We start from the raw sequence: 22,021 nt of genomic DNA on the forward strand, positions 1-22,021 counted from the left end.
TTTTTTTTCTTGTGGTACTGGGATTTGAACTCCGGACTTATAGCTTGCTTAGGTGGGTGCTGTATAGCTTGAGCCATTTCACCAACTCTCCTTCTTGGGACCACTAATATCTATTTTAGTCCTTTTTTGCTATTGGTCCTTGCTTTATTAATGTTCTTATCAGATTTCTCTCTTTTTGCCTCTTGGTCATAAAATTATAAATGATGTGACAACATGTGTTCCATCCCCTACCACCTGACCCTTCAGTGCCTCTTATCCCTCCCAGTGAGACTTCCATATAATTTTATTCCAGTATTCAATTAGATCCTGCCATGGACTACTCCATAATTCTTTGCCAGAACAACAAATACATAGTTAGGGACATCTCTATGATCCTACCCAGCTCAAAGCAATTTCAAGAAGAAGAGAACTTCACCCCATTAAAACCAGGATTATTTTTTTGTTCTGTCAGGAAAGAATATGGAGGAGGCCCCCATTTTGAGGAAACGTGGCAGACAAAGGCATACCAAGGAAGAGATGGAATGTAGCTAGTGGATCCAGGGCCCTGGGAGAAACCAGATGGAACAGGTATGTTCCCTTGTGTGAGAAATTCAAACCACAATCCAAGGAAGAGACAACCCACCAGTAAGGCCCACAAAAAGGGAGATAGCCAATCAAAAGAAGTCTAACCTGAGGTATAAAACTTAATCTAAACTCTGTTTTAGCACACTCTGGCTCTTTGCATAACTGCCTGTCATTCTATTCCTTTTCAGTGGTGTCCTAATAAATCTTTGCTTTCTCCTAAAAAAAAAGTTTCTTTTATAATTAACGTCTTGCAATGGTGCATTGGTGTGTGCACTTGTTATAACTGATGAACCAATATTAACTAAATTTATAATTTACATTAGGGTTCAGCCTTTGTGTTATATAGTTTTCTGAGTTTTGCCAAATGCAAAAGTCATGTGTCTACCATTGCAGTATCACACAAAATAGTTTTTATGCTTCACAATCCCTCATGCCCATTATTTACTCTTTTCCTCAATCCCTGGCAAGTATTGATCTTATTGCCTTAATAGTTTTGCCTTTTCCAGAATGTCATGTAGTTGGAATCATACATCATTATGTAGCCTTTCTGTATTGATTTCTTTCACTTAGATATAGCATTTAAAGTTCCTTCTCATTTTTTTCCTTGATAACTTATTTTATTGCTGAGTGCAGACTCATTGTATGGATGTACCACAGTTTTATCAGTTTACCTATTGAAAGTCATCTTGGTTGCTACCAGTTTTGGTAATTATCAGTAAAGCTGGTATAAACACTTTTGTGTAGGTTTTTGTGTGGACATAAGTTTCAGTTTATGTGGGTAAATACCTCAGAGTGCTATTGCTAGATTGTGTTGTAAGAGACTGCTTGACTGGTCATGGTGGCACATGCCAGTAATCAATAAGGCAAAGGGGATGAGGCAGGAGGATCACGAGTTCAAGGCCAGCCTGGGCTAACTTTAAGGCAGGCACTGGTGGCTCATGCCTGTAGTCATAGCTACTCAGGAGGCAGAGATTAAGAGGATCACAGTTTAAAGCCAGCTGGGGCAAATAGTTCTCGAGACCCTATCTTGAAAAAACTCTTTACAAAAAAGGCCTGGTTGGAGTGGCTCAAGTTGTAGACCCTGAGCTCAAGCCCCAGTATCGAGAGAGAGAGAGAGAGAGAGAGAGAGAGACTCTGAGAGACTGAGACTGCTTGATCTTGTAAGATAGTGGGAAACCATATTCCAAAGTGACTACTGTGCCATTTTTACATCCTCACTAGCAGAATGAGAGTTTTTGTAGCTCCACATCCTCACCAGCATTTGCTGTTGTCAGTGTTTTGGAATTTGAACCATTCTAACCTATATACGTCTCAATGTTTTAAAATTTGTAATTCCCTAGTGACTTATGATAGTGAACATTTCTAATTATCCTTTAATCTATGAAAGTTATACTTTTCTTGTTTTGTCACACCACTTCTTTTGTAAAGAAATCAGGCTAATGCTGGTGTGGTGGTATACATATGTAATCCCAGCACTTGGAAAACTGAGGCAGGAGAATTGAAAGTTTGAGGCCAGCCTGGGCTACCTAGTGAGATTCTGGCTGAAAAACAAGATAAAACAAACAAACAAAAGAAATCATTGCTTTGTAGGATTTTCTGCACTAGGGCAGGCTCATGCTGTTTTGACAGAGATTTAGTTTTGTCATTTCCATGCTCGAAGATGCACAAGAAAGATCTTATTGGGTGGAAAACCTTTAGATTCTATGGCATTTTGCACAGTAATAATTAAGTTTGATATTTAAAAATGTCTTGCCTACATAAGGATACAGACACAATGTTTTTTAGACTCCCTTACACATCTTAGATGACAACATCCTTTTTGTATGATTTTGCTGGTTCTATGTCAAATAATTGGTTTATGGCCAATGCAGAGTTAAAGTTCTTTAAGGTTTATTCAATGGTGCTTATTTCTAGGACTTTTAGGTGTACGTCAAAAACATTTTGATCCCACTACCACCAAAAAAAAAACCATTTTGAAAATAAAACTTTATAAAAAAGCTTTATGCTAATTATATATTTCAGAGAAACAATATTCTAGCTCTCTTTAGGAATCAGTAGAATTCAAGGAAAGTGATTTAAGATAGATTCAAGGGGGTTTTATCAGTGTTTTACTTTTTTTTTTTGGTGGTACTTGGATTTGAACTCAGGGCTTCACACTTGAGGTGTTCTAGCACTGGAGCCATTCCTTTTTTGTGTTGGGTATTTTTGATTTAGGATCTCAAGATCTGTTTGCCTGGTCTGGCTTTGAATCATGATCCTCCTGATTTCTGCCTCCCGTGTAGCTAGGATTACAGGCATGAGCTACTCACTGTGTCTTGGTCATGATGCTCCTGTCCTTCAGGCAGCATTTTCTCTTGACAAGTAATATTTTTTTAAGAAATGATCTACTAGTGCATGGCTCATTACTCTTTTTAATTTCTGTGTCTTAACGGGCAGCGGGAAGAATTGTAGTGTTGATAATCATTAATTGATGTACATAATACATTGAACACTGGGTTAAGAAGCATTGACTACAGGCATGGCAGTATATGCCTGTGCTCCCAGCACTTTAAGAGGCTGAGGAAAGAGGGTTGGGAGTTTGAGGTCAGCCTGGGCTACATAGCAAGACTCTTGTCTCAAAACAAAACAAAACAAAATAAAACAAAACAAAAAATCCAAAGAACAAAACAGTAATACCCCCCAAAAATTTGAAAAGAAAAAAGTATACAATTTGTTTAGAAGCAACACATTACTTAAAAGAAAAAGACTTGATTTAGTGAAGACTATAAGCTGTAGTGTGCATTGTCACTTGTAAACTTTCCATGTCACATCTATTTTGGGGGATCAACAAATTTTTATCAAGATGTCTAGTATTTCTATAGAAACTGTCCTTTAGTCTGACAAGTCTACCTGTGCTGCTCAGATTCATTCCTGTTCATAAAAGTTCTCAAATTCTTTGCCCCCTTGCAACTAATGGAAATAGTTCATTCTGCTATCTCCTGTCCAAGGTTAAATAAGTGTTCTATTTATGTATGTTAATTTATTTACAATTTGGACTCTGTGCAAGTTTGAAAGCTATATAAAAGTAATATCAAAGCCTCTCCAGAAATATTCTTGGGAGTTCAGTGCTACCTAAGATAATTCCGAATTTCTACAATCAGATCCTTATTTGGTAATGAATAGAATCACTGGGGATTAGGTTGGGCTATTTTTCCAAGGTCTCAGTTCAAGTCTGATAGACACTACAAAAGATCAATGGCCTATGTGCCATTATGGGTACATCATACATCTCAGATGGCCTGCCTCACAGTATAGCTCAGCCATTCCCACCAGTGCAAGGAGAGCTGACCTTCCCAGTCACTATAAGAAAGGCATGTTTTGAGCCACACCACATCTTGTGTTTAAGCACGAAAAAAAATACAAAAGAGATTTTGTTCTCATAGCTGCCCATTTCAGCCCAGCATGAAAATGGCTTAGCACTTACTGCTGATTGGAGAAATATTCTTTGCTCTTTTGGACATTAGACTCAGTGGTGTTACTGCTAGGCTTCTAGCCAGCTGCACACTTCCCCATTTTGTCAGTAAACTGGAAGGCCTGAAACAGTCTCAGAATCTCATCTACAGAGTGGCCAACAGGAAGTTTACAGTGATCTGCTAAGAGGCCCCTGAATGAGGCACCTTCATCAGTCTTCAAGACCTCATAATCCTGAGTAATGGTGTCCTTGGGATCTGATACCAAGGGAACGTTCATGAATCCCAGTTCTCTTTGTTTTTGGTTGTGTTGGTCTATGGCAGATGACAAAAGTGAGAATCCACAGAAGCACCAATGACTTGGCAGTTGAGTTTTTAAAATTCTTCTGCTCTGTTGCTGAAAGCAATGATGTCCATGGGGCACACAAAGGTGAAGTAAGGGGGGAAAGAGAACACATTTTTCCCTTTGTGGTCAGATAGGCTGATATCTTTGAACTGATCATTTGGCATAACAGCTGTGGTTTGGAAGTTGGGGGCAGGGTGCCTGATTTTGGTGTTTCCTGAAGACATCTTCCTATCAGTGGTTCTGACTTAGATGTCCCCAAGACAGAAAGCACTACAACCAGGCAGGAAGAAGATGCTAATTTTGGCTATCTTAAGGAAACAAGACTGAAGTAGCCACCATTTCCTCAAATTTTAGGAATCTTTTAAACTTTCTGATTGGCTTTGGAAAGGTAGAGAAAGGGCAAATCTTTTAAGGATCAGTATAAATTCAGTATATATAAAAATAAACAATTCCAAACAAAGCAACCTGGGTATCCTAAAGGACATTTTTAGAAATGTATTAGGATTTTATTTCTTCTAATAACCAAAGGATCTATTGCCATTAATGATTTTTGCATATGGCTTTCTCTCTCCCTCACTCTATGTATATTTATTTATATATACATATATATTCCTCTTTTTAAGTTGTGTTTTAAACGATTCAAAACTAATCTTTTATCATGTGTAAACTAGGATTAATACTTGGCTTCAGTTTGATAGCTACTATATTCATTCTGTGATTCTTGCAGGGTCTTCTTTTTTTTTTTTTAAAGAGCTACCATCAAATATGTTTATTTTATTTTTTGCAGTACTGGGGTTTAAACTCAGGTCCTATACCTTGAATCACTCCAGCCCTTTTTTCATGATGGGTTTTTTCTGAGGTAGTCTCATGAAGTATTTTCCCTGACTGGCTTCAAATCATGATCTTCCTGATCTCTGCCTCCTGAGTAGCCAGGCTTAGAGATGTGAGCCACCGGTGCCTGGCATTATTTTTTATTTTATTTTATTTTTTGGTGGTACTGGGGCTTGAACTCAGGGTTTCATGCTTGCTAGCCAGGCACTCTACCACTTGAGCCACTCCAACAGCCTTCTTCCAGGGTTTTTTTTTTTTTTTTAATCTCATTTAATCTTTCTGGTTCCCTCTTCCAGACACGATCCTTGAGGTTTGGAGATGGTAAGCAATTTGCTTATGGATACAGATGGTAAATAGTAAAGGAAGAATCTTATTCTAGGAACAGTACTATCTTCCAAGTTTATAAGTTTGAATGTTTAAGTAACATACAAGTTACTACAATGCCAGGAGCAGTGTAGTGATCCATGAATGATCTCCTAGACCATGGGGAAGAAAGGCCCCCTTTACGTGTATTGTCCTGTCCCCACTCTTTTGCCCTTAAACATGTAAGACCAGTTTGCTAGCCTTATCTTACAGTGGACCATATTAATATATGATTTCAAGTCAACAAGAAGTGAAAACCTTTTCTGTCCTAAAACCAAACCAAACAAACAGACAAAAACCAAACAAAACTCTCAGCATATCAGAGCACAGCACTAATTACCCAAATCAGAGATTAGCATCATCATGAGGTTTTGGGCTAATGATGCCTTTTGAGTACGTATAAACTAGAGGTGAGGACATGAATGATCCATGAATAGTCCCTACAATGTCTGGCTTTGCATATCTAGGGCTCTGCATTTAGGGCCTAGTCATGACATTGCTACTCAGTACCACCACTCCAGAGTCTATTGCCCTGTGGCTTGCTCTCCGCAGATGTTGCTTTTGGAGATGCCTGAAGTTCAGGGATCATTCGACTCTATCCTGAGAATTTGTGGGGTTGGCCCAGAGTAATCCCTTTTCACAGCAAAGGTCTAGATAGACTCAAAACTGTTTTTGAGATGAGCAATGTAGTTCAAGTTTCAGGTACTGGAAAACTCTGTTCTCCAGGAAGTATAAGTGAAAGATATTTATAGACTACTGGTATTTGTCTAAGGTTGAGCTTGGCTTGGAGTTAAGGTCATCTTCATATTTTATTGAATGAAATTAAAGTTCTTTTTCCTACAGTGATATCTATAGTGATGAATGTACTTATGATAGGGTAGCAATCCTGAAATCCCTATGGTCTCTCTCTCTCTCTCTTTTTTTTTTATGTTCTTCCCTTCTCTCTGTAAGACTGAGCTGACAGAGATGAAATAGATGCTAACAGTCATGGGAAAAAAAAAAAAAGACTGAGCTGACAATCTGTAGTGTAGGCCAAGATTATTGATGGACTGTTTCAGTGATTTTTTTCAGTACTGGGGATTCAACCCAAGACCTCAAGTAATGCTGGATAAGCACTGTATCATTGAGCTACCAGTCACATCACTGGTGTATTTAAACAAGTGACATTAAACAATGAGCTCTTATTTATGTAATAAATTAAGAATTACATCTCTTTATAATTAGGAGCATCTTCTTGTAAGAATTTTATCAAGAACTGTATTACTACTGCCACACTGTGCTCTGTTCTCAATGTTTGTGTCCCGACACCCCAATTCATATGTTGAAACCTAATTGCCAATGTGAGGGCGTTCAGAGATGGGGCTTTGGGCAGGGTGACCAGGCTATGAAGACAGAGCTCTCCTGACTGTGATTAGGACCCACACAAAAGTGGCAACAGAGCACTTCCTTTTCCCTTCCACCATGTGAGGACAGAAGACCGTACTATCTGGGAGCCAGGAAAGGGACTCTCACCAGATATGGAATGTGCCAAAACCTGGATTTTGGACTTTACAGTCTCCAGAACTGTGAGAGATAAATTTCTGTGTTTATAAGCCACCCAGGCCTACACACAGCAGCCTTATTGTCTAAGACACATTGTAACAGGAATGTCTATTCTCCTCTCCTTCTTGATTTTACCCAGTAAGCATTGACTCAGGCACAGAAAACAATGAGGTTATACATACAGTTTGTGTGGTGACCCTAGTCACACAGTGCATAAACTTCTATGACCACTAGGTGGTAGTGAGTGCAGACTGGCTACTGTGGAAAAAACTGGACAGAGCTGTAGCCAGGTGCTGGCATGGTGATGAATATTTACAGCATGTAGTTCTTGGATTCAGAATATAAGATCTAGATGAATTGAAGCCTCTGTTGCCTATGGACCTACAACCCCAATTAACTGTTCCTTCTCATTTCTGCTTCTAGACCAGATAAAAGAAATATTTCCTTACTTTCTTAATGTTATTCCAGGAGCCCGAGAGAGACACCTAGAACCAAGAAAAGCCACAGTATAAATTTTGAATATTTTCTAAAGCTCATATAATCATGGAAAAAAAGATTAACAAAACAAAACCAAATCCCCCAAAAAGCCCAGAAGTGGAGATGGGAAATGTAAAGAAGAATTTATTAACTTCAGTTCCTGGATAGACACTGCAGCCCAACAAAATTACCTTCCTTTTCAATGTTTATGAGAAGTCAAAAGGGTTCGGCCTAAATTAGCTTCCAGTGGTTCATCATTGGAATTCTGATCTTTTCTCTTTTACCTTACTCTTTTTCTCCTTTGTAATGGTATTGCCTCCAGTAGAGGGGTACAGCGTGTCAGCCAAAACAAAGCAACTTTTTAGATTGCACAAAGTCTATTTTTGACCCAAATTAATCTGACCTAAATGGCCTCCATAGGAGTGATGTCATTGTCCTTGTTACTTTCTCTGATACTTGACCCTTTTCAGACTCTCCCGTCCTCTTCCTCCTAGCACGCCAGCTCTTGTCTTTTGTGGCTCTACTTGGCTCTAGTTGTAGCACATCCATCCTTCTGCTGTGTGCTAGCTTGTGTCCTTGACCAGAACCCCAAGCTTGCCTTGTTAGTCTTGTTGCCTTGCTACTGACTAGGCTCTCCTACTATCCCCTGAGCGTCTTACCGTATCACTCATGATCAAAACTCTTTATCCTGCTCATCGTCCCCTGTTCTCATCTCCTTATTGTTCCTTTATTGAAGCTAGTTAACAGAACATTCAAGACTCCACAGACAAACTTTTAGAACAAATAAGAATTTGGCAAATTGTTGATATAAGGTCAATATGAAAAAACTAATGATATTGTATCTATTATCAATGACTCATTAGTAATGGAATGGAAAAATACACCGTTTACCATCTCACCAAGGTTTACCAGTCTGACATATAAATATGCATACCTCTATGAAGAAAAATTGCAAAATATTATTGTAGTACATAAAAACACAAATATAGAACTATACAGTGCCCAATTGTAGAACATTCAATTCATAAAGTGCTGATTCTTTCTAAGCTAATCTGTAAGTTAAGTGGACACATAATGACAAAAAGAATGCCATCCTGGTTCCCACTGGAACTAGATGGACTGAAGCTTATATGGAGGAGTAATAGTCTAATAGGGATTTCCTTAGTAGACATCAAAACTTGAGCTGAGAGTGTATTTCAGTAGAAAAGTGTTTCCTTCACATGTGTAAGGTCCTAGGTTCTGTCCCTAGCTTAGCAGGGAAGAAAGAAATAAGAAGAGATGGAAAGGTTAACTAGATATCAAAACTTAATACAAAGACTGGGAGCATGGCTCAATTAGAAGAGTGCCTGCTTAGCAAGTGTGAGGTGCTAAGTTCAAATCCCAGTACTGCAAAAACAAACAAACAAAACCCAAAGCCAAACCAAAAAAACCTTAATATGAATTAAATGATTAATACTCAATTAAATAATTAATGCTTACATACTTTAATTAATACTTAATTAAAACATGTGGTGTGTGGCCCAGGGAGACAGATAGATTAATGGAAGAGAAATGGGAGCACATGAATAGATTGAAGCATGCATGACAAAGGGACATAAATGTGGTATATTTGAATTTTTTTCCTGTGAGTGATAGAAAACTTAAAATAGCAATGGGGTAAGCAATGGACCTAAAGGTCCAGAGGAAGTCAGGGACATAGACTTATTTTTTATACAGCTGTGCTTGTCCTCCTTTTCTAATCTCAACTAATGGTTCAGGATAGCCTTTCGAGCTCCAGCCATTCTGTGGGGATTCCATCAGAAGAAAAAGGGGAAAGGAAGGAAAAAGGCTTGGCTCCTCCCTTTGGGGACATTCCCTGAAAGATGGACACACTACTTTTACTAGTGACTCATTTGCCAGAAATGACCCCACCCAAGCTGCACATGAGAATGGGAAAGGTAGTCAGTTCTGGGTGCCATGGTTCCAGCTAGAAATTCCTTTACTGTAGAAAAAAGAGGAAATTATCCAGAAAATCAGATGATTCTGCTACAGATGGCAATATGAATCATTGTAAGATAGATTTTTTCCCACATATATGTTGGAACAGTTAATTCATATGGAAAATAAATTTGAATATCTTCCTGTGACTCTACATAGCAAATCTTAGATGGATTAAAAACCTAAATGTGGAAAATAAAACTTTAAGACTACTCAATGAAGATATAGAAAAATATCTTTATGATTTTGTGGTAGGAAGAGCTTTTTTAAAAACAGGAGACATAAAGCAGAACTCATTAAGGAAAAGTTTGATAAATTTGCCTGTCATAATTAAAAACTTCTGTACCACAGGGGACAGAATAACAAAAACAAGAAATCAAGAAAGACATTCATTACATATGTTAAGATAACATTTTAGATTCCAAAACATACACATTTCCTACAAACCCATAAGAAAAAGACAACTTAGGGCAAACTGGGCAAAGGATTTCATGAAGCAATTTATGGAAGAGGAAAACAGATTGGCAAATAATACATGAAAACATACTCAACCTTACTAGTAAAAGTATTGACTGGAAGGATGTATAGCAAATTACACTGATGGCTGTTTCCACCCAGATAATGTCAAATATTCAGTGAGGGAGAGGAATAAGAACGGAAGAGCTAAGAAAGAGTTCAACTTATTACATAACTCCTAGTATTTTTTCTTTCTTTTTTATTTTTTGGAGGCACTGGGGTTTGAACTCAGGGTCTCATGCTTGCTAGGCAGGTGCTTTTACTGCTTGAGCCACTTTGCCAGCCATTTTTTTGTGGTGGTTTTTTTTTCAAGATAAGGTCTTGGGAACTATTTGCCTGGGCTAACTTTGAACTGTGATTCTCCTGATCTCTGCCTTCTGAATAGTTAGGATTATAGGCGTGAGCAATCTGGCTCATAACTCCTAGTCTTTTGAGTTAAAAAAAAAATGAAAGAACCAAGCTAACCCAAGCCGTCTTGGATGGGCTCAAGGTGTACTCACCCACTAGCCCTGTCTGCATGACAGCGAGGAGAGGGGACAGTCAGAAGTCCATCCTGATGATTGCATTTCTTCTGTCCTTTACCAAGGCCACAGCTGAGGAAGTGGCCCACTGTTTATGCAGAAGTCTCTGGCTCTTGTTCTCTTGGCAATCATATCTCTACAAAAGGATATATCTTGACTTTTGACCAAGATACCTGTTCGTTCCCTGATCTTGCAATGAACTGAAACTCCCTGACTCCTGGAGGCATACAGGCCACCTGAAATGATTTGTTCTTTCTTTCTTGGCAGGATGTGGGACAAGAATTTTTTTTTTTTTTTGTGAGACTGGGGTTTGAACTCAGGGCTTCACACTTGCAAAGCAGGTGCTCTATTGCTTGAGCCATACCTCCAGTCCATTTTGCTCTTGTTATTTTAGAGATGGGGGTCTCTTGAACTATCTGCTTGGGCTGGCCTGGAACCGTGATCCTTTGCATCTTAGTCTCCCAAGTAGCTAGGATTACGGGTGTGAGCCACTGGCACCTGACTGGGACAGGAACTCTTAACAAAGGACCTGATGATGGTCCATGGGTTGGCAGTATGCAATTATACTTGCAGATTGAAAGAAGTTTCTGAAATGAAATCCTAATTAATATTTCCTTTTTTTTTTTTTGAGGTACTGGGTCTTGAACTCAGGGCCTTCACCTTAAGCTACTTCACCAGCCCTATTTTTTTTGTGAAGGGTTTTTCAAGATAAGGTCTTGTGGAACTATTTGCCTGCGCTGGCTTTGAGCTGTGATCCTCCTGAGTAGCTAGGATTACAGGCATGAGTCAATGGCGTCCAGCAATATTTGCTTTCTTAACATGTCTAAAATGAAAATGTCATTTCTCTGTCAGAGAACACACATGAGGCTCATTTGGTGGTGGTCCTGTAGGAGTCAGAGGCATGTCTGTAGCACCTGTGAAAGCAAAGAGCCAAAAGCAGCAACCGTGTGACTTTGGGGCACAGCAGAGCCTGGGAGGGAGAGAAAGCCAAAGGAGCTAAATGTGTACAAATGGTGAGTCTAGAAATGTGTTCAGGATGGGTTTAGAAATGGGACCGCATGGCCCAGCAAACCAAGCCAGGAAAGAGATACATCAGAACGAATGAAGTACAACAAAATGTACAAACAAAATTGCATGTGAAATTTAAATAAATCATTACTTTTTAGATAAATTTTAGGGAAAATGGTTATATTCCAAGTTTCTCAAGCTCACTTCTAAAAGTTTCTGCAGTTTATGGTGAAAACATCCCTAGTCTTGTACCATCAAGTAATTTAAAAACAATGTAATGTTTTATCAACCAGAGAAAAGCAGAATTTTATGTTTTAATACTAGCAGCAATAGAGGAAAGTAAATGAGAAAAACATACATATTTTAGTTTTTTTAATTTAAATTTTTTATTGTTTTACATTTACTTACATGTGTATACATTGTTTGTGCAACCTCCCCTCCTCCCCTTCACTTCCAAGCAGAACACGTTCCGCCCTCTTGTTCTCCAATTTTGTTGAAGAGAAAACATAAGTGATAAGAAGAAAGACATAGTGTTTTTGCTAGTTTGGGATAAAGATAGCTACACAGAGAGATTCCTAGTGTTGTTTACCATGCATGTGTGTATTATAACCCGAATTGGTTCATCTCTACTTCATTCATTCTGATGTATCTCTTCCCTGGCTTGGTTGGCTGGGCCATGCGGTCCCACTTCTAAAGCCATCCTGAACACATTTCTAGACTCACCATTCGTGCACATTTAGCTCCTCTGGCTTTCTCTCCCTCCCAGGACCTACTCCCCTTCCCAAAGTGTCCTCTGCCAGTCTAAGATACTTTTATACGGTGAGCATATCAATCACATTCACGTTTTAGGTTTTCTTCCTTTTCCCTATTCTTCCCATGCGCAGTCTCCCTTTAGTGTGTGACCTGTGTCCAATAATATTACTGCATTTGTTTTAGGTCTATAATCTGCATATGAGGGAGAACATGTGATTTTTGGCCTTCTGAGCCTGGCTAACTTCACTTATGATGATGTTCTCCAGTTCCATCCATTTACCTACAAATGACAAAATTTCATTCTTTGTGGCTGAATAAAATTCTATTGTGTATAAATACCACATTTTCTTAATCCATTCATCAGTAGTGGGGCATCTTGGCTATTTCCATAGCTTGGCTATTGTGAATAGTGCTAAAATAAACATTCAAGTGACTTTGCAATAACTTGAATCGCATTCTTTCTGGTATATCCCTAGAAGTGGTATTACTGGATCATATGGCAGATCTATGGTTAGTGTTTTAAGAAGCCTCCATATTGTTTTCCAAAGTGGTTGTATTAGCTTACATTCCCACCAGCAATGTATGAGGGTTCCTTTATTCCAGCATCCTCACCGACATTTGTTGTTGGTGGTGTTCTTGAGAGCTTGTTTGGAGGTTCTAGCAGGGGAGTGCAGCTACTTATATATCCTTGACTGAAGAATGGTCCTCCTTTATTGGGGAGGACCGTGCATGGAGCAGTGAGGGAGGAAGGAGACACCTGCCTAGCCAGCCAGATTAGCTGAATCACCCTTGTGATCAATGGGGTGACAGATGTCGCAGCCACATCACCCTTACATCCGTTGTTGACATTCTTAATGGCAGCTATTCTAATAGGAGTGAGGTGGAATCTTAATGTTTTGATTTGCATTTCCTTTATGGCCAGGGATGGTGAGCATGTTTTCATGTGTTTTTTGGCCATTGGGATTTCTTCCTTTGCAAAAGTTCTGTTTAGTTCAGTTGCCCATTTCTTTATTGGTTCATTGATTTTTGGGGAGTCTAGTTTTTTGAGCTCCCTGTATATTCTGATTATCAGTCCCTTGTCTAATGTATAAGTAGCAAAGATTTTCTCCCCCTCTGTGGTTGGTCTGTTCAGTTTAGAGACCATTTACTTAGTTGTGCAGAAGCTTTTTAATTTTATGTATTCCCATTTCTCAATCCTTTCTCTTAGTTGCTGGGCCACTTGAGTTCTATTGAGGAAGTCCTTGTCTATACTTATTGTTTCTAGCATATTCCCTGCTCTTTCCTGTACTAACTGCAAGGTTTTAGGTCTGATATTAAGGTCCTTAATCCACTTTTGAGTTGATACTGGTATAGGGTGACAGGCATGAATCTAGTTTCATTTTTCTGCAGGCAGATAGCCACTTTTCCCAGCAACACTTGTTGAAGAGGCTGTCTTTTTTTTTATTGTATGTTTTTGGCGCCTTTGTCAAAAATAAGGTGGGCATAGCTGCATGGATTCATATCCAGGTCCTCTTTTCTGTTCCACTGGTCTTCATACCTGTTTCTGTGCTAGTACCATGCTGTTTTTATTGCCATGACTTTGTGGTATAGTTTGAAATCTGGTATTGTGATACCTCCAGCTTTGCTCTTTTTGCTCAATATTGCCTTGGCTATTTGTGATCTTTTGTGTTTCCAAATGAACTTTAGGGTAGCTTTTTCAATTACTGAGATGAATGTCATTGGGATTTTGATGGAATTGCATTGAACATGTAGATTGCTTTGGGTAGTATAGCCATTTTTACTATGTTGATTCTGCCAATCCACGAGCATGGAAGATTTTTCCACCTTCTGTAGTCTTCTTCGATCTCTTTCTTCAGTGGTTTGTAGTTCTCCTTGTAGAGGTCATTTACATCCTTTAAGTTTATTCCTAGGCATTTGATTTTTTTTGAGGCTATTGCAGATGGAATTGTCTTCCTATATACTTTCTCAATTTGTTCATTGTTGGTGTATAGAAAGGCTACTGATTTTTGTAAGTTGATTTTGGATTCTGCTACATTGCTGAAGCTGTTTATGGTGTCTAGGAGTTTTTTTGGTCTTTAAGGTATAAGGTCATGTCATCTGCGAATAGGGATAGTTTAACTATTTCTTTACCTACTTGTATTCCTTTTATTTCTTCTTCTTGCCTAATTGCTCTGGCTAGGAATTCCAGGACTATGTTGAATAGGAGTGGGGAGAGTGGGCATCCTTGTCTTGTCCTTGACTTTAGGTATAATTTTGAGGTATGTTCCTTCTATTTCTAATTTTCTTAGAGCTTTTATCATGAAATGGTGTTGAATCTTATCAAAGGCTTTTTTTGCACCTATTGAGATGATCAAGTGGTTTTTTTCTTTGCTCGTATTAATGTGCTCTATTAAATTTAATGATTTGTATGTATTGAACCATCCCTGCATCCCTGGGATGAAGCTGACTTGGTCATGGTGAATGATCTTTCTGATATGTTGTTGGATTCGGTTTGCCATTATTTTATTGATGACTTTTGCCTTTATGTTCATTACGGAGATTGGCCTGTAGTTCTCCTTTTTGAATGTGTCCTTGTCTGGTTTTGGGATGAGTGTAATATTGGCTTCGTAGAATGAGTTAGGCAGTTTAAGGAGTATTGGCATTAGTTCTTCTTAAAGGTCTGGTAGAATTCAGCAGAGAATCCATCAAGTCCTTGACTTTTCTTTTTTGGGAGACTCTATTGCTTTTAGTTTTGTTACGTGTTATAGATCTGTTTAGGTGGTTAATAACCTCTTGGTTCAGTTTTGGATGGTCATAAGTATCTAGAAATTTGTCCATTTCTTCAAGATTTTCCAATTTATTGGAATATGGGTCCTCAAAGTAGTCCCTGATGATTCCCTGGATTTCCTTGGTGTTTGTTATCTCCCCTTTTTGTTTCTGATTTTACTACTTTGGATCTTTTCCCTCCTCATTTTAGTCAGTTTGCCAGGGGCTTGTCAATCTTGTTTATTTTTTCAAAGAACCATCTTTTTGTTTCATTGATCCTTTATATGGTTTTTTTGGTCTCTAGTTCATTAATTTCGGTCCTATTTTTAATTATTTCTCTCCTTCTGCTTGTTCTTGTTTTTGTAGAGCTTTGAGATGTAGCATTAGGTTGTTTATTTGAGATCTTTCTGTCCTTTTAATATATGCAGTCATGGCCATAATTTAGTTGTGTTCTTGATGAACCATGTTATACAAGGAATGTTGAAGACAGTGTTTTTTTTCAGAGAAAATAGAGCTGTAGGGGCTGGCAGAGTGTTCAAGTGGTAGAACTCCTGCCTAGGGAGCACAAGGCCCTGAGTTCAAACTCCACTATTCCCAAAATAAATAAATAAATAACAGTAAATAGAACAACAAATGGCTGAAAAAGAATTGAATCCAAGATCTCAGGAAGGTTACAGTGATAGTGATGCTGGGACCAGAAATCCAAGGGTCTGAGTGAATTCATGATTTATTTCTATTTTGTCTGTTTCCATTACAAACCATTTTTTTGTTCATTGTTTTCTAAATATATTAGCTACACACTTATGTAATTATATTTGTTTTTTTTAAATTCTTTTTCTTTTGATACTTTGAACAATATTTCTGATTTGCTAGCTGTGCAATAGGCAAACACATTTTAGTACAAGAAGGTAAATATAATCTTATGACAGTCCCTGAAGCATATCTGGATGATACTTGTAACTAAAATATGTCTGTGGAAGGGTGTGCCATACTCAAAAAGTATTTAAGAATAGGCAGAAGAATTGCCCCTATGCCAAGAAGGCTTCACTTTGGTAGGAATCATTGATTTTAGGGGTGTTGTGTTTGTCGGGGCTGGCAGGACATGAGAGATTAGCTTTCCTATTAAATACCGCACAGGGTGTGAAAGAGAAATGGCTCCAGAGAGCTTCGGGACAACAGTAGGATCACAGCACAGCTGGCCAGGCTTGCCCATGGGATAGTCTGGGTGGGAAAGGTCCATTCGTGAAAGCCTGGCACTGACTCATGAGTTCCTTCCCACAAAGTGGACCCATGCAGAAGGGGGCATTTGGAGTCATCCTGGGCTGTTGCAGCTGCTTAATTGTGCACTCAGCAACCCAGTGCTTTCTAACTTTCTGTTCTTCCTCAGGTGGCTTTTGTCTTCTGAGTTGCAAAGTATGATGCCTGTGTGTTGGCAGGATGAATGGAAGAGCCAAAGACGAAGGTTCCCTTGAGGTGTGATCTCTACTCAGGAGGGAATGCTCCCCACAGTCTTCTTTTTACCTCTCATTGTCTAGAACTTCCTCACATGGCCATGCCTCCCTCACTGGAGCCTAGAGAGTTGCCTGCTTTAGCTTCCAGCCTCTTCTGGCAAAGGAATACACAGGCGGAGTCAGTGGTCAGTGGATAGCTTTTCGTAGCTCATTTCTAAGGCAAATTGGTGTTTACACAGAAGGTGTCCAGAAACCAGAAATGAATAATTAAATGAAATGTAAGGAGACACTAAAAAGCTAAAATGTAGCTTACAGAGCAAAGCAAAAAATTTTGAGAGTTTTTTAATTATGGAAACATGTTGAATTTTATCATATGCTTTTTTTGCATTATTGAGATGATCGTAATTTTTCATTCTGTTATTTCCATTCTGTCAGTATCACATTTATCAATTTGCTCATGTTGAACCATACTTGCAATTCAGGATGAAGTCTTATTTGATTGTGGTGTATGATTCCTTTAAGGTGCTATTGAATTCAGTTCGCTAGTATTTTGTTGAAGACTTTTGCATCTGTGTCCATCACGGATGTTGATGTGTAATTTTCTTTTCTTTTTTTTTTAATTATCCTTGTCTGGCTTTGTTATCAAGGTAATGTTGGCCTTATGAAATGAGTTTGGAAGTGTTCTGCCTTCTTTAAATTTTTGAAAGAGTTTGAGAAATTTTGTCACTAATCTTCAAAATGTTTGGTAGAATTCATGAGTGAAGCCATCATGTCCTGAAATTTTTTTTTTGGGAATTTTTAGATTATTGGGTCAATCTCCTTACTTGTTATTGTGTCTGTTCAGAGTTTCATTATGATTCAGTCTTGGTGTGTAATATATTCCTAGGAATTTATCCATTTCTTCTAGGTTACCCAATTTTTTGGTAAGTAAATTTCATAGTAGTTTCTTATGATTCTTTGTATGTTTATGGTATCCATTGTAATGTCTTCTCATTTATATTTTTGAGTCTTTTCTTTTTTTCATTAGTCTAACTAAAGGTTTGTCATTTTATTTATCTTTTCAAAAAATGATCTCCTAATTTAATTGATATTGTCTATCATTTTCTAGTGTGTATATTTCATTTATTTTTGTATGATTTTCATTATTTTCTTAATGTGGGAGTGACTTGAAACCTGGGTTCATGGAGGCTGACCTGGCACCTGGGGAATACCTGGAGTTTGGGATGCTAGAAATGGGCCTACTCTTAAAAGTCTGCTGGTGCCAGCTTAGTTCTGACGTTTACTGGGATGGGCTTGGAGACTGAGTGCTTGGGGGCAAGCCTGAGCCCGAGGCCTCTGAGCAGCCTGGCCCTGGGGTAAACTGAGTGGCATGATGCTGAGGTCTATGGCAAAGTCAGGTTTTCACTTCACTCTCCTTCCCACAGGTGGAGGGTGTCTCTCCCTCCCTGTCCTGTGCTTTGCTGAGTGGGCTTGGAGGAGGGGTGATGTGGGTAATGTGACACTGTCCTTCCTCTCTCTTCAGGGTCTTTTAAAATTCTGTGCTTGATTCAGGAACAAGAATCTCTTATCTGGATTCCTTAGCTCTTGTGAAATTATTCTCATGTGGATGGTTCTTTAAATTGATGTTTCTGCAAAGTAATGAACACTGGAAACTCTTATTCCACCATCTTGCTAAACTTTTAAAAATTAATATATATTAATTGTACAAAATGATGAGTTATACTGTGACATTTTCATAATGTATATAATGTATGACATCATATTCACCCCCCTATCACCCTCTCTTGTTGTCCTTATACCTCTTTCTGGTCCCCTTCTTCTTCCCAAGCCCCCTTCTACTTTTATGTCTTTTTTTAAATCTAGATTTTGCATATGAGAAAAAACATGTGATATTTTTCTTTCTGAGCTTGACTTACTTCTATTAACATAACGATACTCAGTTTTTATCCATTTTCCTGCAAATGACATAATTTTGTTCTTCTTTATAGCCAAATAATACTTTATTGTGTGTGTGTATATATATATATATATATATATATATATATATATATATATGTATTTTCTTAATCCATTTATCTATTGATGAGCACTTGGGTAGATTCTAAACTTGGTTATTGTGAAGAGTGCTGCTAAAACACGGGTGTGCAAGTACCTCTATTGCATGCTGACTTTGATTCCTTTGGGTATATACCTAGGAGTGGTACAGCTGGATCATATGGTAATTGCATTTTTAGTTTTCAAGGAAACTTCATGCTGATTTCCATAGTGGCTGCACTAATTTATATTTTCACTAGCAGTGTATAAGTATCGTAGTTTGTTTCTTTGATGATAGCCATTCTGGCTGGGGTGCGATGGACTCTCAGTCTAGTTTTGATTTCTGTTTCCTTTATGGCCAAGAATGTTGAACATTTTTTATGTATTTACTGGCCATTCATACTTCTTTTGAGAAGTGTCTGTTCAATTCATTTGCCTGTTATTGATTGGCTAATTTTTTCTTTTGGTGTTTAAATTTTTTAGTTCTTTATATGTTTTGGATATTAATCCCTTGTCAGATGAATAGCTTGCACAGATTTTCTCCCATTCTGTAGGCTGTCTCTTCACTCTGGTAGTTCTTTCCTTTGATATGCAGAAACCTTTTAGTTTTAAACAATCCCAGCTGTCAACTCTTACTATTATTTCCTGAGCTATTCCAGTCCTATTCAGAAAGTTGTTGCCTATGCTTCTATCTTGAAGTGTTTCCCCTTTTTCAAAGTTGTACGTCTTACATTAAGGTCTTTGATTCATTTTGAATTGATTTTTGTGCAGAGTGAGAGATAGGGATCTAGTTTCAGTCTTCTACACGTGGATATCCAGTAACCAATTGTTGAAGAGGCACTTTTCTCCAACCTGTGTTTTTTGGCACCTTTGTCATGAATTAGATGGCTGTAGCTATGTAGGTTTATTTCCAGGTTTCCTATTCTATTCCTTTGGTCTGTGTGTCTCTTTTTGTGCCACTACTATTCTGTTTTTATTACTATTTTTGTATAGTATAATTTGAAATCAGGTATTGTCATACTTCTAGCATTATTCTTTTTTTTCAGGATTGCTTCAGCTATTCAGGGTCTTTTGTGTTTCCATGTAAATTTTAGGATTGTATTTCCTATTTCTGTGAAGAATGTTATTTGAGTTTTGATGGGGATTCATTGAATCTTTAGATGGCTTTTGGTAATATGGTTTCCATATCATTGCTCGTTATAGATCTGTTTAGGTTGTATAGATCCTCTTAGTTCAATTTTATAGGTTATATGTGCCTAGAAAATTTCAAATTTATTGAAGTATTAGTTTTCAAAATATTCCAAATGGTGCTATGTATTTCAGTGGTATCTATTGTACTATTGTAATTTCCCTGTTTTCTAGTTTTATTAAATTGGGTCTTTCTTTTAGTTACTTTAGCTAAGGGTTTATCAATCTCGATTCTCTTGAGAGAGTCTACTCTGTTTCTTCAATTGTTTTGTTCATTTAGTCTCATTTCTTTAACTTATGCCTTAATCTTTATTATTACTTTCTATCTACTGCTTTTGAGTTTGGCTTGTTCTTATTTTCTGAGACCTTGAGGTACATATTAGGTAATTTATTTGAGATCTCTCTGATTTTTAAATGCAGAAACACATAGCTTAAACTTCTGCCTTAGAACTGACTTTGCTGTATCCTAAAGGTTCTGGCAAGTTGTGCTTTTATTTTTATTTTGTTATAGGACTATTTTAATTTCCTCCTTGATTTAGTCAGTGACCCATTGATCATTCAGAAGTGTATTGTTTAATCTCCATTTTTTGGTATAGTTTTTGTAATTTCTTTTGCTTTTGATTTTAATGTTAGGAGCTCCAGTGGCACAATCGGTAGCGCATGGTACTTATAGGATTTTAAGTTTATTTCATTTTTGATCTGATAATATACATGGACTTATTTATTTTTGGGTATTTGTTAAGACTTGGTTTATGGTCTGAAATGTGAGTTATTTTGGAAAAGGTTCCATAGGCTTATGAGAAGAATGTAGCTGTTGTATGGAATATTTTGTAGATGCCTGTTAAGTCCATTTGATCAATGGTGCAGTGTAACGTTGACATTCCTGTGCTGATTTTTTTTTCTGATGATTGTTGATGAGAGTGGAATATTGCTTGAAGGCTTTTTTTTTTTCTTTTTGGTGGTATTGGGGTTTGAACTCAGGGCCTCATGCTTATGAGGCGGGTGCTCACTTGAGCCACTCTGCCAGCCGGAGAGTGATATATTGAAATCATACATTCTTACTGTATCTATACATACTTGCCCAGTAGTGTTTGTTTTATGAAACTAGGTGTACCAATGTTCAGTATACAATCATTATATCTCATGGATGGATTATGGAAAGTATCTTCTGCAGTACTGGTTTATTGATCATCATACTTTAGTTGTGCTTATCTTGGAAGGCACAACTTATCTTTATTTCTCTATTGATTTTAAAGGATAAATTTGCTTGATATCGCAATGTTGGTTGGCAGTTATTTACTCTCAGGGCTTGAAATACATCAGCCCACGTTTTCCTGGCTTTTAGGGTTTCTGCTGAGAAGTATGATACAATTCCAATGAGTTTGCCTTCGTAAGTAAATTGGTGTTTTTCTCTTGCAGCTTTTGATATTCTTTGTTCTAAAGTATTGACTTTCTACTCTAATGTGATGTGGGGGAGTTTCTATTCTGGTCATGTCTTTTGGCGGTTCTTAATTCCTCCTGTATTTGGATTTCATATCTTTGCTAAGATTTTGAAATTTTTTTGCCATAATTATACTGAATAGGCTTTCAATGCCTTTAGTTTCCTCCTTCTACTGCATAGGTTCTTAGATTTGGTTTCTTGATTGTGGCCCAGAATGATTGAATATTGTGGTCATGCTTGTTTATTTTTTCTTCATTGATGTTTAAATGTAATATTTCTTTGACTTTGTCTTCAATCTTTGATATTCTTTCTTCTGCTTGATCTAGTTTATCGATAATGTCTTTTGCTGTGTTTTTTGATTAATTGAATTTTTAATTTCCCCCTCCTCCCTCCTCTCTCTCTCTCTCTCTCTCTCTCTCTCTCTTTCTTTTCCTTCCTCCCTCCCTCCCTAACAGAATCTCAATTTCCTTGCTGAATTTCTCATTTATGGACTTTCTTGTCCAGGTCTTAAATTGACTTCTTTATTTCATTCATTGGTTTGTTTGAATCCCCTTTAAGGCCATTGTTCATTTTATTTAATTTTATTTTCATTTTTCTTTTATTATTCATATGTGCATACAAGGCTTGGTTCATTTCTCCTCCCTGCCCCCACCCCCTCCCTTACCACCCACTCCGCCCCCTCCCTCTCCCCCCCTCAATACCCAGCAGAAACTATTTTGCCCTTATCTCTAATTTTGTTGTAGAGAGAGTATAAGCAATAATAGGAAGGAACAAGGGGTTTTGCTGGTTGAGATAAGGATAGCTATACAGGGCAT

At 37.8% G+C, this 22,021-nt stretch overlaps 1 protein-coding gene and 1 pseudogene across 1 annotated transcript in view; one reads left to right on the forward strand and one right to left on the reverse strand.

Annotated features, from left to right (window-relative positions):
• Window positions 1-279: 279 nt before the first annotated feature.
• Window positions 280-22,021, forward strand: part of Cd109 (CD109 molecule) — a 254,922-nt gene continuing 233,180 nt past the window's right edge. Inside the window, exon 1 of the mRNA XM_074079282.1 lies at window positions 280-567. The gene's annotated coding sequence lies outside the window, so the exon portion shown is untranslated. The remainder of the gene's footprint in view (window positions 568-22,021) is intronic.
• On the reverse strand, window positions 4,024-4,583 carry LOC109701219 (peroxiredoxin-1 pseudogene; annotated as a pseudogene).

This window comes from Castor canadensis, chromosome 1 (assembly GCF_047511655.1).
Source record: "Castor canadensis chromosome 1, mCasCan1.hap1v2, whole genome shotgun sequence".
Taxonomy (NCBI): Eukaryota; Metazoa; Chordata; class Mammalia; order Rodentia; family Castoridae; genus Castor; species Castor canadensis.